At 36.1% G+C, this 14,866-nt stretch overlaps 1 protein-coding gene across 4 annotated transcripts in view; it reads right to left on the bottom strand.

Annotated features, from left to right (window-relative positions):
- Positions 1-14,866, bottom strand: part of tll1 (tolloid-like 1) — an 82,646-nt gene that overhangs the window by 55,336 nt on the left and 12,444 nt on the right. The gene's annotated exons all lie outside the window — the stretch shown is intronic.

The following is a 14,866-nucleotide window of genomic DNA, read 5'->3' as shown; positions in this document are numbered from 1 at the left end:
ACAGTAAGCATCTGGGGTACCAGCGAACCTGGTATTTTTATTAATCTTGCTAACATGGTGATCATCAGAAAGTACATACCCTGAAAAATAAAACAGTTTTATCTGTCACTTGATGAAAACAAAGAACAAGGTTGTACAACTTACGTTTATGTTCCTCACCAGATATGAATTGTATATAAAACATTGTATATGTAAATTAATTATGTCAATAGATTCTGCACACCGGGCTATAAATAATTTACTGATAGTATAAGAAGAAACAACAACAACAACATTGAAATCCACTGGCATCAGTAGATCTATTTGTCTGTGAATTTAAAGCTTTGTTTGAAAAGCATGTAACATTTTACAAGCACTCAATGTCACAATCTACTGTTTCCCATGAGTTAAACGAGGCAGTCTTCCCAGCGACAGCGAGTGGACGCGACAGCGAGTGGGAGAAGTACAGGCGTGGAAAAGTACAGAGCAGTTTAGACGCAGAAAGGAGAAATTGCATCTTGAATTGCTTTAATCAGAAAACAGAGGACATTGGGGAAACACAGCAGCAGCTCAAAGTCAAACAGCCGCGTGTGTTTTTCTGATAACAAACAAGCTGAAACTCGGAGCAGCTGATTCAAATTCAGTGCCGTTCTGAGACACGGGCGAGGGGAGGAGCCAACAGCACAGCAGAACAACGCAGTTAAACGAGGCAGTCTTCCCAGCGACAGCGAGTGGAAGCGACAGCGAGTGGGAGAAGTACAGGCCTGGAAAAGTACAGAGCAGTTTAGAAGCAGTTTGAAAGCAGGTTGACGGCTGCAGAAGAAACTACACTTAAAAAAAAAAAAACCTCAACATGGTCTTCAAGCCAGTAATCTGTGACACCTGATTGATGTGGGAAATCCGAGAAAACCCAGCGGAGCTAAACCAAGTGTGTGTAAAGTGCCGCGCGATCCAGGATTTGCATAAACTAGTAAGTATGCTAGAAATGGAGCTGGAAGAAGTGAGACAGCAAGAGGATCTTGAGGAACTGGCACACCCACAATTCATGGAAGTCTGCATCACCCCTAACAGACTGAAAGCCACCAGGGAGATAGAAGGTCAGAACAGCTGGGTTCAGGTAGGCAGAAGCAGGGAAAAAAAGAAACTTTGTCAAACACAACCACCAGAAATCAAAACAACCAACAGATTTGAGTCACTTCAGAATTTTGATGAGCAGAACCAACAACAAGAGAATGAAAGGAACAACATCCAGGACCCCATTGACAGTGGTGACCAGACAGCAAAAAGAAGGGAGGTCATGATTGTTGGGGACTCCATATTGAGAAACACAGCAAGTTCAATTCGCAGTTTGGACCCCCTTACTACAACAGTGTGCTGCCTTCCGGGAGCCTCAGTCAAGCACATCACTGAGAACGTGGACAGGCTCCTAGAACGAACAGGAGACGACCCGGTAGTAGTCGTCCACATCAGTACAAACAACATTGGAAGAGACAGACCAAAATCCCTGCAAAACAAATTCAGAGAGCTAGGAAGGAAATTAAAAGAGAAAACCAAAACTGTGGTATTTTCTGGTATACTACCGGCACCTTGCAAAGGACCATATGGACAGCTGGAAATAATTAATCAAAACGCATGGCTGAAGACGTGGTGCACACGGGAAGGCTTCACCTATCTTGATCATTGGACCACATTCTACAACGAGGACTATCTGTATAGATGGGATGGACTGCATTTAAATAACAAGGGAACCAGTCTACTCGGAAAAAAGATCCTCGAGCAGGTTCAGAAGCATTTAAACTAGAAAGGAAGGGGGGAGAAATCAACAAAAAAACAGAAGGGAGACCGCATCAAAACAAGAACAACAACTCAGGTAAGACAACCATTAAATGTATTTATCTAAATGCTAGAAGTATCAGAAACAAAATTCTAGAACTTGAAGCTACTGCACTAACAGGTAACTATGATGTGATAGGTGTTACAGAAACGTGGTTGTCTGAGAGTGATGGGGACGAATATAATATTTGTGGGTATACACTGTATAGGAAAGACAGGCAGGACAGAAGAGGAGGAGGGGTAGCGCTATACATAAGAAACAGTCTTGAAGCCCAGGTGTTAAACCTGGACAAAGAAAATAAAACCGAATCAATATGGGTCAGAATAACGGACAAAAATTCAAAGGGCATAATAATAGGAGCATGCTATAGACCGCCAGATTCAGACGGTGAGCAAAATAATCTGTTATACAATGACATTAGAAATGCGTGTAGCAAAGGAGAAGCCATACTAATGGGGGATTTCAACTTCCCCCAAATAAAATGGGAAAACCCGGTGGGTAGCGCGAAGGATGAAATAGAAATGGTGGAAATGACAAAATGACTGCTTCCTAACACAATTTGTGAAGGCACCCACTAGAGGGGAGGCATGCCTTGATTTAGTCTTTTCAAATAACGAAGATAGAATAACTAAAACAGAGGTCAGAGAACCACTGGCAAACTCAGACCACAACATGGTCTCATTTGAAGTGTTTTTTAAATCCCCAAAAGTAATGACTAAAGCTAAGGTTTACAATTTTAGAAAAGCAAACTATGAAGGTATGAAACAGAGACTAACAGAAGTAGATTGGAGTAAAATAGAGAAAACACCCACAGAAGAAGGATGGTTGTTCTTCAAAAATGTAGTACTAGAGGCGCAAAACAATTATATCCCTAAAGTAGACAAATCTAAATGTAAAACTAAATTGCCAAAATGGTTTAATAGATCAATTAAAAAAAATATTCAGCAAAAAAAGGCACTTTACAGAGCATTAAAAAAGGACCAAAAAGAAAGTACGCAGAAAGAGTACACAGAACTGCAAACGCAAGTCAAAAAGGAAGTTAGAAAGGCCAAGAGAGAAATAGAAATGAACATTGCTAAGGGAGCTAAAACCAATTCCAAAATGTTTTTCCAATATTACAACAGCAAGAGAACATTCAAAGAGGAGATTAAATGTTTAAGAGATACAAATGGCAAAATCGTAGATGAAGAAAAAAAAATAGCAAATATATTAAATGATTACTTTTCACAAGTTTTTACAAAGGAAGATACTGACAACATGCCCCACATGTCATCCAGTTCCTATCCAGTTTTAAATAACTTTAGCATAACTGAGGCAGAAGTGTTAAAGGGACTAGGAGCTCTTAAAATAAACAAATCCCCTGGGCCGGATGAGATCCTCCCAGTAGTACTCAAAGAAATGAAAGAAGTAATTTACAATCCGCTAACCAAGATCATGCAGCAGTCTCTTGACACAGGGGTTGTACCGACAGACTGGAAAATTGCAAACGTAATACCGATCCACAAAAAGGGAAACAAAACTGAACCAGGTAACTACAGACCAGTAAGCCTGACTTCTATTATATGCAAACTTATGGAAACTATAATAAGATCCAAAATGGAAAATTACCTATATGGTAACAGGGTCCTGGGAGACAGTCAACATGGTTTTAGGAAAGGGAGATCGTGTCTAACTAACTTGCTTGATTTTTTTGAGGATGCAACATCAATAATGGATAATTGCAAAGCATATGACATGGTTTATTTAGATTTCCAGAAAGCTTTTGACAAAGTCCCGCACAAAAGATTAATTCTCAAACTGAACGCAGTTGGGATTCAAGGAAACACATGTACATGGATTAGGGAGTGGTTAACATGTAGAAAACAGAAAGTACTGATTAGAGGAAAAACCTCAGAATGGAGTGTGGTAACCAGCGGTGTACCACAGGGATCAGTATTAGGTCCTCTGCTATTCCTAATCTACACTAATGATTTAGATTCTGGTACAGTAAGCAAACTTGTTAAATTTGCAGACGACACAAAAGTAGGAGGAGTGGCAAACATTGTTGCAGCAGCAAAGGTCATTCAAAATGATCTAGACAAGATTCAGAACTGGGCAGACACATGGCAAATGACATTTAATAGAGAAAAGTGTAAGGTACTGCACGCAGGAAATAAAAATGTACATTATAAATATCATATGGGAGATACTGAAATTGGAGAAGGAATCTATGAAAAAGACCTAGGATTTTTTGTTGACTCAGAAATGTCTTCATCTAGACAATGTGGGGAAGCTATAAAAAAGGCTAACAAGATGCTCGGATACATTGTGAAAAGTGTTGAATTTAAATCAAGGGAAGTAATGTTAAAACTGTACAATGCTCTAGTAAGACCTCATCTTGAATATTGTGTGCAGTTCTGGTCACCTCGTATTAAAAAAGATATTGCTGCTCTAGAAAGAGTGCAAAGAAGAGCGACCAGAATTATTCTGGGCTTAAAAGGCATGTCATATCCAGACAGGCTAAAAAAATTGAATCTGTTCAGTCTTGAACAAAGAAGACTACGTGGCGACCTAATTCAAGCATTCAAAATTCTAAAAGGTATTGACAGTGTCGACCCAAGGGACCTTTTCAGCCTGAAGAAAGAAACAAGGACCAGGGGTCACAAATGGAGTTTAGACAAAGTTTAGACTTTTTTACACAGAGAATTGTGAGGGTCTGGAATCAACTCCCCAGTAATGTTGTTGAAGCTGACACCCTGGGATCCTTCAAGAAGCTGCTTGATGAGATTTTGGGATCAATAAGCTACTAACAACCAAACGAACCAGATGGGCCGAATGGCCTCCTCTCTTTTGTAAACTTTCTTATGTTCTTATAAATTGGTTGTTTGAGTTGCCATATATGTGGTAACCATTACTTCTCTCCCACTCGTCTTCTATTACAAATATTTATAAACAATACAACAAACGCTCCATGTACTATAACTTCCATGTAACATTCTGTGTAATGTACAACTGGACATTTTCCTCAAATAACAAGATAGAATAACCTTTATTCAGAACAAAAAACATCCTGTTTAAGTCAAACGTGACTAATTCACCACAAAAAATAGATCATTTTGTTCTAGCAAGCACTTCAATTAAGAGGTAAAGTAACAAAATGAGATGTTACATTCCTATCCTGATAACCAGACTCATTAAATAAATTAATTCTAATTCTGAACCATTTTCAAAACTTCATTTTTGCTTTGAACAAACATCATGTATATCTGTGGACACTACAGAAACACTGTAATACTGATTCATATATACTGGTGATTTGTTTTGGAATAATTATAAATCTCTCATTATCTAAAACTTCTAACATAATAAGCTATTAAAAATAATTTTAAGATATGTAAGAGTTTTTTATTAACAAAAGTAATGAAGATTTTATTTTTTGGAAAGTTTACGACTAAGGTTAAAGATGTCCAACTTATAGGTGAGGGGAGCAATTTATGTTATAAACGTTATAGATTTTGAACATTACATAACGTGATAATTTAAAAAAAGGTAAAGGCTACTTTGAAGACTAGATTTTTTTACATATGAATCTGCAAGGCTGATGCCTTTTGACAAACACAATATTAATTCAACATTACGTTTTCTGTGGTGGTGAATTTTAGTTAGGATGCTCTCACCCAAACTACCCTGAACGTACAGTATTCGTGAATGGGAGACACTTTCTTCAATATCATACAGCTCCAATGAGGCATTGATTTTGGAGTTCCTGTAAATCATGTGTTATATAAATAGTGATCAAACAACAGTTCAGTAGCTTAATGCAGCTTACGTCCTTCGAGCCCCAGTGTGATTGGTTTGGGATGGAACCATTCATGCTGCCATGTGACTGAAGGCTTTGACAGCTCATGAGTTCAAAATTAATACAGTGTATGCAGATACTGCACTCCTGTGATAGTTAAATGGCCCGTCGCTGCAGTTAACCCTTTCACACAGAGCAACTACATCTTGATTTGTGTACAGTATGCTTGCAAATAAAGCCAATTTGTAAACAGAAATTTAACTGCAATTACAGCAGCCCTACAAAAGGCTTCTGGTGTTAAGCAAATGAAAATGTGTAATGCTGAAATGTGCATACTGTGTGGATTTGCAATCCCATCAAAAAGGGCAGCACTAGAAGCACACTACCACATTAGAGCTATATGGATTTAAACTATCAATTACCATTGTAGAATTGACTCTGAATAAATATGGAAAGTACAGCACATTTGGAGATATTTATGCTCAGGTTTTGTCCACAACTTAGTTTATGTCTAATCCAATCCTGTGATTAATATTAAGAGAAACAACAAATGGATCCTTTCTGTTTAGCAGCTTGCATTGCCATGTAAGACTTACGGAGATCTCATACTTTAATGCTAAGCAGCAATAACACTTATTTAGAGCCCTTTCTGTGGATCTGCCTGTTTACAGTGCATGTCTTAATATTCTTTGTAAAGTAATTTTGAGCTGATTTAGGCATTTACAGCATGTGATATTATGAGATGCTTTGTATATATTCACCGGAGGTTCAATTATTTAGATGTTGTTGAGATTGGGAAGTAGCTCATTGATTATATGGATATGGCTAAGCAGCTTAAAGCACATTTGCAAATTCAGGTGTTTCTATAGTTTGACAAACTTAAGGAAGACTTAGATAATTGTTAAAATAAGGTGTTACCAATGCAAACATAGGATACTACATTTCTAACAGTTCTATGAAATTATGTATACACAAACCTCTGCTTGTTAGCCTCTTTGCCAAACTGAATTGAGTCTTGTATTTTCGGGGAAGAATGCCAGCTCCTTACATTGCAGGATACCCTGGCGCATGTGGACAAACCCTGCCTCTGTTCTATAAAATGACCAAGTATAGTTGTTTATTTTTGGTTTTATAACTTTATTTTTGCTCAGGTTTGCATTCCCTTGGTTATGTTTTTAGGGGCTCCAGTTTAACAATGTGAAACTGCCAGTTAAGGAGTTGTACTTTACTGTTTAAAACCTGTCAGCTAGCTGAGCTTATCTTTGAACTACACTTGCTTATTGTAGGTTGATCATGGGACTTGATTTAAATCATGAATGGAAAAAGCAACAAGGTTATTCAGGACCAAAATGAACTGACAGGATGCTTATTCAAAATGGTTAGCTCAGCAAAATTGATCACAAAAGGCAATGTTTGCTTTGGATCAAACCCGAGACCAGGAGTTTGTTATACAGCATGCTTGCCACACTCCCTGATAATATAATTTAGTAATTCAGCAAATAATTTAGCAACACTTGCATATATTTCATGTGAGTGCCATATTTTTTTGTTATTGCAGCGTAAAGGCACATCCCTAGAGAAAATAAAAAGCAATCACTTCATATATAACTATACTTGGTCATTTTATCAATATTGATTTACTTTGTACTTCAAAACATGTAAATTAATCCAGATGGCTCTCACCTCTCAGCAGAAGATCATCTGGCCTTGATGATCCATCGCACAACCCCCCCACCCCACCGAAAAAAAAAAAAAATGTAATGTTAAACTTAGCTCATGTGTTTTATTCACATTCACTTCTAGTGTGATTGTTTTCTAATGTATAGTCCCAGCCATTCAGTCTTATAATCACATGTAGCATATGCCACCCAAATAACCTGAAGCTTTTCTAATCAAGTTTTATTTTAAAGAATGGTGTGGGTTGTCCGTCTTGCTAATGATAAGTGTAAATCTGGGATTGCTTTTAAAACCCTAATACCAACTGCTGTTTATTGTTGCATTTACCAGAAAGACCTGTGATAAAGCAGTACATTGGCCAAACAATGATTCCCAGAGCATGTCAGTGGGTGAAAGAAAGAGTACTGCAACTACATATATGGGTCAAGCAACCCTTCCTAGAATTTAGTAATACTAATTGATTGAAACCAAACACGCACATGTGGGCTGTTAAATTCCCTGTAAGTATGTAGAACAACAGCTAAATCAGTTTATTTAACATACCTGTTTATAATTTTTCTGTGAACATACAAGCGGGCAGAGAATGTTTCCTTAACTATGTGTGGCTCCAGTCAAACTATTGTGGTTTACCTTCACTAAACACTTCCATCATACAGTACACTCAAGAAAAATAACAGTATTATTATTTTGTTGTTATACGTTCATAGGAACAAAATCAGTTAAATGATGACACTTTACACCAGTGTTCTTCACTAATTTTCAGAGGGGGGCCACTTTCGCCAATAAGACATTGGTGTGAGGGCTGCCACACCACCTTTTTCACATTTGTGTATTGTCGGAGGCCACAAATCATATAGAGACACTGTAAAGGTGAACAGTTAACATAGGCAGTGATTTTGAAAGCCCTGTGGAAAGTACAGCTGGAGAAATGCTCTATGAGAGAGGTTGAGAGTATTTGTTTTTTGTATCAAATAGAACTTGAACTGCAAAAATGAAGTTTGTATTTTCATTTCAACACCTAATCAAATGATCTTTAGCAATATTGAAACACACTAAGCAAAGCAAGGAAGCTAATACACATCCAAAATAGTGCAAGTGATAATTGTGTATAAGAGAGAGTGAAGAGACATTGTAATTTGTACTAATAACTGGTCCTAAAGGGTATTGAAATGGCTTGTTTTTTAAAAAATAATAATAACAATAATAATAATGCCATTTAAGGTACAATGTACATATAATTTAATTGTCATTTATTTTACAGGACAACATTTGTTAAATGTTATAAAATTACCAAGAAAAACAAAAAAATATATATATATATATATATATATATATATATATATATATATATATATATATATATATATATATATATATATATATTATATATTTTGCTTATCACAGAACAAATTATATTCCTTAACATTTGGATAACAAAGCAAAATTATTGGCCATGGTGCTGGCCAATAAGTATTTTAATATTTTTTCATGGCTGGCCATTATATAGTTTATGTTTCTGCAGTAAAAAAAAAATTTAAAAAAAAAATCCCAGTTTCTTTATTGTTGATGTTGTAACTATATTGCCATCTGATTTATAATTTGTCAGAAATTAGTCTTTCAGCTGCAGTAACCTGTAAAGTTACGAGTAAGGGGAAAGGTTATTATAGGTGACAGCCAAGTAGACATAGTAGCTTTATATGTGAGTGACCGTTGTAATGGGGGTGGAGTGTAAACACTTGTTACAAAACAAGAGTACCCTCACAAGTGGCTAATGGGAACAGCTCCAGAGCATACAGCTGGCTGCCCTCTCAGATACGTTGCAGTCTTTACATGTTTCAGGCGTGTCTCAATACACACTATAAAACTATTTTAGCTATGGATGTCACCCGGAAAAAGTGTCACTTTCACATGCCATCTCTCTTATGATGCAGGCATACTGTTCTCTTTTTGATTCATTCCTTAAAATATCAATACCAGGCCAGTCAGGCCAGACACTGTAAGTTGAGTGATCTTTAAATGTGGTCCACAGAAATGAACAAGCGAAACATCTGCTTTTAATCCAGCTTTGTACATGTATCAAACACAGTACAACTAAAATAAAGTGCTAAAATACAAAAAATCATTATAATTAAATATACAAGAATATGGAGCACACATAAAATAGGGTTAGTTTGCTTGTTTGTATTGTTCTATTGATGTTATTGATAGTTATGGAGGTTTATTCAGTTCAATTAATTTAACAGCTATGGTTGGAACAAAGCCCCTTTGCCCACACTGCTCCCTAGCAACATCACCCGCTGAGATTTATATCTATATTTATATCTCAAGTTTGGGTTTACTTCCTAGGGGGTAGCTGAACTGTCCAAGCAACTCACACATCAGTGAGATTAAGGCCTGGAAACTGTTGAAAACTGCTATGTATTTTATCAGTTAGCAAACATTAATTTAATAGTTTTGTGTTCGAATGTTTTTGTTTTTTGTAACTGTCATTCAAGTAGCTATTTTGAAGCCATTGTTTTGAAAATAATATACTCATTAGGGTCACTTGCCTCCTCTGTTCACTTCTACAGTAGTCATGTTTTTAGTAATTCAACTGTAAGAGAAAGCTATTCAGGTTTGAACTGTTATACAGGAAACATATGTATATATGAAGCATGTGTTTTCAATTTGGGTTAGTGATTTAATAATTTGACAGTGTTGTGAAAGAACTATTGACCCAAAGTGATTCCTCCTCATATAAAACGCAACTAAACAGCACAAATAGTTTTAGGTGGAATAGAATTATCTTATGACTCTTGAGATCCCTAAGTCAAACATAATCAAGGGCCTAGGTAAGTGGGCTTAGCTGGTGACCTTACCCCAGTTCTTATGGTTCACCACACAGAGCAGAAAAAATTCAGGCTGAAACATAGCTGAAAAACAGGCTGAAAAATAATCCCAAATGGTTTAGAGATCTGTGAAGTGAAAATCCAGGCAACTGGTGAGAAATAAAATGTAAAAAACAAAACAAAACAAACAAACAAAAAAAACATATTATTAATTAAAGGCAACATACTTGGACCATAGGAACTGCCTAACCTCTCAGAAGGTTAAAACTAGATATTTCAACCCACATTGTACAATTAAACATCAAAGGGAAACACCCATTTCCGTTTTGGTTTGTGGCCTTTTAGGCTTTACTATAAGTAGAGAAAGAAAGTAAATGACAGGCTTAAGTAATCCCTGATTTCATTTTTGTAAAATATATTTTCCTTAGGAACAAATGTACAGTGTGTTTATTTCTTTATTTATGTATGTAGTTCTAAGTATGCTTGTGCTGTGTTGGTTCAATAAAAGATTCCAACCCCAACATTGTTTCATTTTTTCATCACTAACATAACTCTTATCTGTTTTAAAACTTGCACCAAACTACAGTTTAACATTTGTTAATATTATAATTGTATTTATGGACCTGTATTTTATCTGCATAAATATCTCAGAAAGATTAACAACAATATTGTATTGATTAAATAAGCACAGTATATTACAGTGACCAATGATCAGTATAATAAGATGGTCCAAATACCAAAATCATTAGTTTTAAGTAGACAACTTACAACACCTGGTGATGCAATTAAGTGTAATCATTCTTTCATGTGAAATTCTTTAGTATTTACATCTATCAAACTGACTTCATGACAAACTGCTTTCGCAGAATTCATAGGAAATGCTCTGTAAGTTTTCCATAGCCTCTTAAACTTATGAAAGACCTTTTTTGTGTTGCACAACAAAAACAAATCTCAGGCTTACAATACAGTTTTGACATTTCAAGTTTGGAACATTAATGTCAAATAAATTCATCCCCTTGTTTAACATTTGTATCCCTATGCAAAAGCATAATATTATATTCTGGTTAATTCACACCAACTCACATCAAGTGCAGTTGCACTATGTTTACTCTTGCTGTCACCAGACAAAGCACAGCAGGTTTGAAATAATAAACATGTTAGTTTTGGTAACAGTTGTATTCTTCAGGTGCCAGTTGGGTGATAGCATTACTACACACCTAATCAAGGTAAGTAAACACTGTAATGAAGAAATTATGATAGCATTAGAAGTGTTTACCACCTAAAACTGGTGATCATTAACTGGTACCTGAAGAATACAACTGAAGAATACATTAGTCATTAGTCAAAGAGTTATAAGCCACAGCAAGAAAATGCCCATTTAGAATAAAACTTTATATATATATATATATATATATATATATATATATATATATATATATATATATATATATATATATATATATATATTTATTTTATTTTTTATTTTATTTTTTTTCAAATAGAGATGGTCAAATTTTTTGGTTTTGGTAAGGAAAGCTTGGCTGGATGTATAGGCACAAGTAGGGCCTATTCACTATTGTGATTAATTAGCCCAGCAGAAGTTTAAATATTATGCTTCAAGAAATTATTGCATGCCTAGAAATTAGGAAAGCAAACATGATAGTGCACTTTGGGTCATTAATGTCAGCTGAAACTTTGAAGTGTAATGAGGTGCCGGCCTCCCCAGTGTTTATTTTGCTTTGTGTACTTTTTTTTTTTTTTTTTATAAAAACAATTATTTGTAGGAAGCATGAATGAGCAAGAGTGTGTGACATTTCCAGCTAAGTGGCAGGATGCAGACTACCAGGAAGAGATAACTGAGTCAATGGTGAGTGCTTGCAAAAAAGTTGCAGAGCTTGGCAAAGCCTTGTATAGTACTGTATACAAGTTCGGAAATTAGATAACAAAAGGCTGGAAATGTGCAACTTTAATAGAAGAGGCGATTGTATCAGATAAGCAGACAGCCAAATATTCTCATTATGTTTTTCCTAACAATAACATGAACAGGAATACCTGGCAGTTCTAATACTTCTATGTGGCTGTTTTACTTTCACTTCAAACGGCTGTACAGTCGACCATATTTCTATTTCCAAAGGAATAACTACAGTCAACTTAAAGGTATTGTTAACTTTTGTAATGCAGGCACTAGTTATGATTTATTAGAAATTGACTGATTTGTGGTCACCACTATACAAACAGGCAGTACCTTAAAGTTTTACATGCGTGTATGTTTTCAGAAGTTACTGTTGTTGAATATATGTTGAATATATTGTTGAAATGTGCCATTTCTAAGGATTTGGGGCTCCGCCAATCCACTGTCAGACAATCTTTTTCTTATGCAGTCAAGCAGGCTGCAGTACATTTCATTTATTTATTTATTTAGTTCTTAGGAGTACACTTCCTAATTATAGAATTTATATGCATTCTGCTATCGCCCTTCTTAAAATGGTCAGTGAGGAATAAACTGTTTTCCCTGTAGCAGCTGACTCTACTTTAGTACAAACACCATTATGGTAACACCTTGCTTGCTTCTTTGGCTGAAGTCAAGGGATATTATCAACTTGTCGTATAACTAGGCAAATTGCTGTGCAATTAAATCACACAACAATTTCACTGGCAAAAGAGAACATTGGATTGAAATTCACAAATAAACAAACTTTCAGTGTGATACGGTAACCTTTTCACTTGATTTTTAATTATTGTTTTTTTATTATTATTATTGACCTTTTGCCGTGTTTCTATTTTAAGTTTTTGGGACATTTTGTTAATGGCATGTGTGCAACACAGAGACCATAAGTGTACTTTTATTGATGTTTTTCGTAGTTATTGTTCTAAATGTCTTGAATGCAGCATTTCATTTTTTTTTCAAAACAGTGCTCCCCACCACTACTGAAATTAATTATACAACTAGGTGGGACAATAAAAAATATCAGTCAAGTGGAAAAATCTCGATCCATCACCAGCAGTCTGCCCACCCCGCCCCCCTCAGAATAAAATCCTTGCTACATCAGTGTTATTAACCATCATCAAAAAAAACAAAATCCTGGCTATGCCACTGCTCACACGTGTTCGGACATCATCACAGCTGCTGCAGGAACTTGGGATTATTCTACTGTTATTAATACAGTCATTTGCACAAATTCTAGTCATTTGTATTCAATCAGATTGTTATCCGGAAGGCACTATCATACAGGGAGGCAGTGTTGGTTACGACACAGGCTTAGGTCCGAATGCACATGCATACCATCTAAATTACAATACATGCTGGATTTGAGTTTTGCCCCACGACAGCTCTGCTTTCTTATTCTCCCCAATTCTCACCGATATACTCAAATATTACACTTTTGTTTCTTTTACGTCCACCGGCGCCTGCACCTGTTTAACAAAACAGTTAATAATTCAAATCTTCAAGACACTTGTGTCTCAAGTTCTTCTCTTTTGTGACACAGCAACGGCACTGCAACTTCTTCCTGTTTAGATTCCGTGGGGGAGGAGCCGAGCAGCACTCACATCGTGCGTGAGTCGTCCTAAAGTCTGGTGAGTTTACACTGACTTTCGGACAGACCTAAGCTGGCGCTGGGCCACATCTTTAGTTGGTCGTTTTTAGGACAGCTGAGAGTAAGCTGTGTGCGTTTACACTGCAGAAAAAAGACCTGAGACGGCCCAAAGCCGTCATAAAAACGGCCAGTGTAAAACCACCATTAAATGAAACAGTCACCTGTTGGTAACTCAAAAGGCACTAATTTCTCATTAATAAAACTGGCCCTTTTTGTTCAAACACTTCCTAAACTTTCCCAAATATATTTAGTATTACTATTTAGTATGAAACCAAAGCAATTAGCAATCCTAATCCTACGAAATCAAGATTTTGATATGAACAGTAGTCAGCTGAGTTAGAATCTTGCACAAATGATAGGACATACAAGGGATTAAGCATGTGCACACACAGACTCACTCATACACAGTTGTGTAGCTAGGGGGATGGTTTAACAGAAGTAGACTAGAGTAAAATACAGATAACATCCACAGAAAAAGTATGGCTATTTTTTAAAAATGTTGTTAAATTTGCATACGACACAAATAGGAGGTGTGGCAAAGATTGTTGCAGCAGCAAAGGTCATTCAAAATGATCGAGACAGCATTCAGAACTTGGCAGACACATGGCAAATGGCATTTAATAGAGAAAAGTGTAAGGTACTGCACTCAGGCAATAAAAATGTGCATTATAAATATCATATGGGAGATGATGATACTGAAAATGAAGAAGGAATCTATGAAAAAGACCTATGAGTTCATGTTGACTCAGAAATGTCTTCAACTAGACAATGTGGGGAAGCTACAAAACAGGCCAACAAGATGCTCGGATATATAGTGAAATGTGTTGAATTTAAATCAAGGGAAGTAATGTTAAAACTTTACAATGCACTAGTAAGACCTCATCTAGAATATTGTGTTCAGTTCTGGTCACCTCGCTACTAAAAGCATATTACTGCTCTAGAAAGAGTGGAAAGAAGAGCGACCACAATTATTTTGGTTTTAATAGACATGGCTTAAAGACAGACTTAAAGAATTGAATCTATTCAGTCTTGAACAAAGAAGACTACATGGTGATCTGATTCAAGCATTCAAAATTCTAAAATGTATTGACAATGTTGACACAAGGAACTTTTTTGACCTGAAAAAAGAAACAAGGCCCAGGTGTCACAAATGGAGATTAGATAAAGGGGCATT

This window comes from Polyodon spathula, chromosome 2 (assembly GCF_017654505.1).
Source record: "Polyodon spathula isolate WHYD16114869_AA chromosome 2, ASM1765450v1, whole genome shotgun sequence".
Lineage (NCBI taxonomy): Eukaryota > Metazoa > Chordata > Actinopteri > Acipenseriformes > Polyodontidae > Polyodon > Polyodon spathula.
This window is presented reverse-complemented; position numbering and strand designations above follow the sequence as displayed.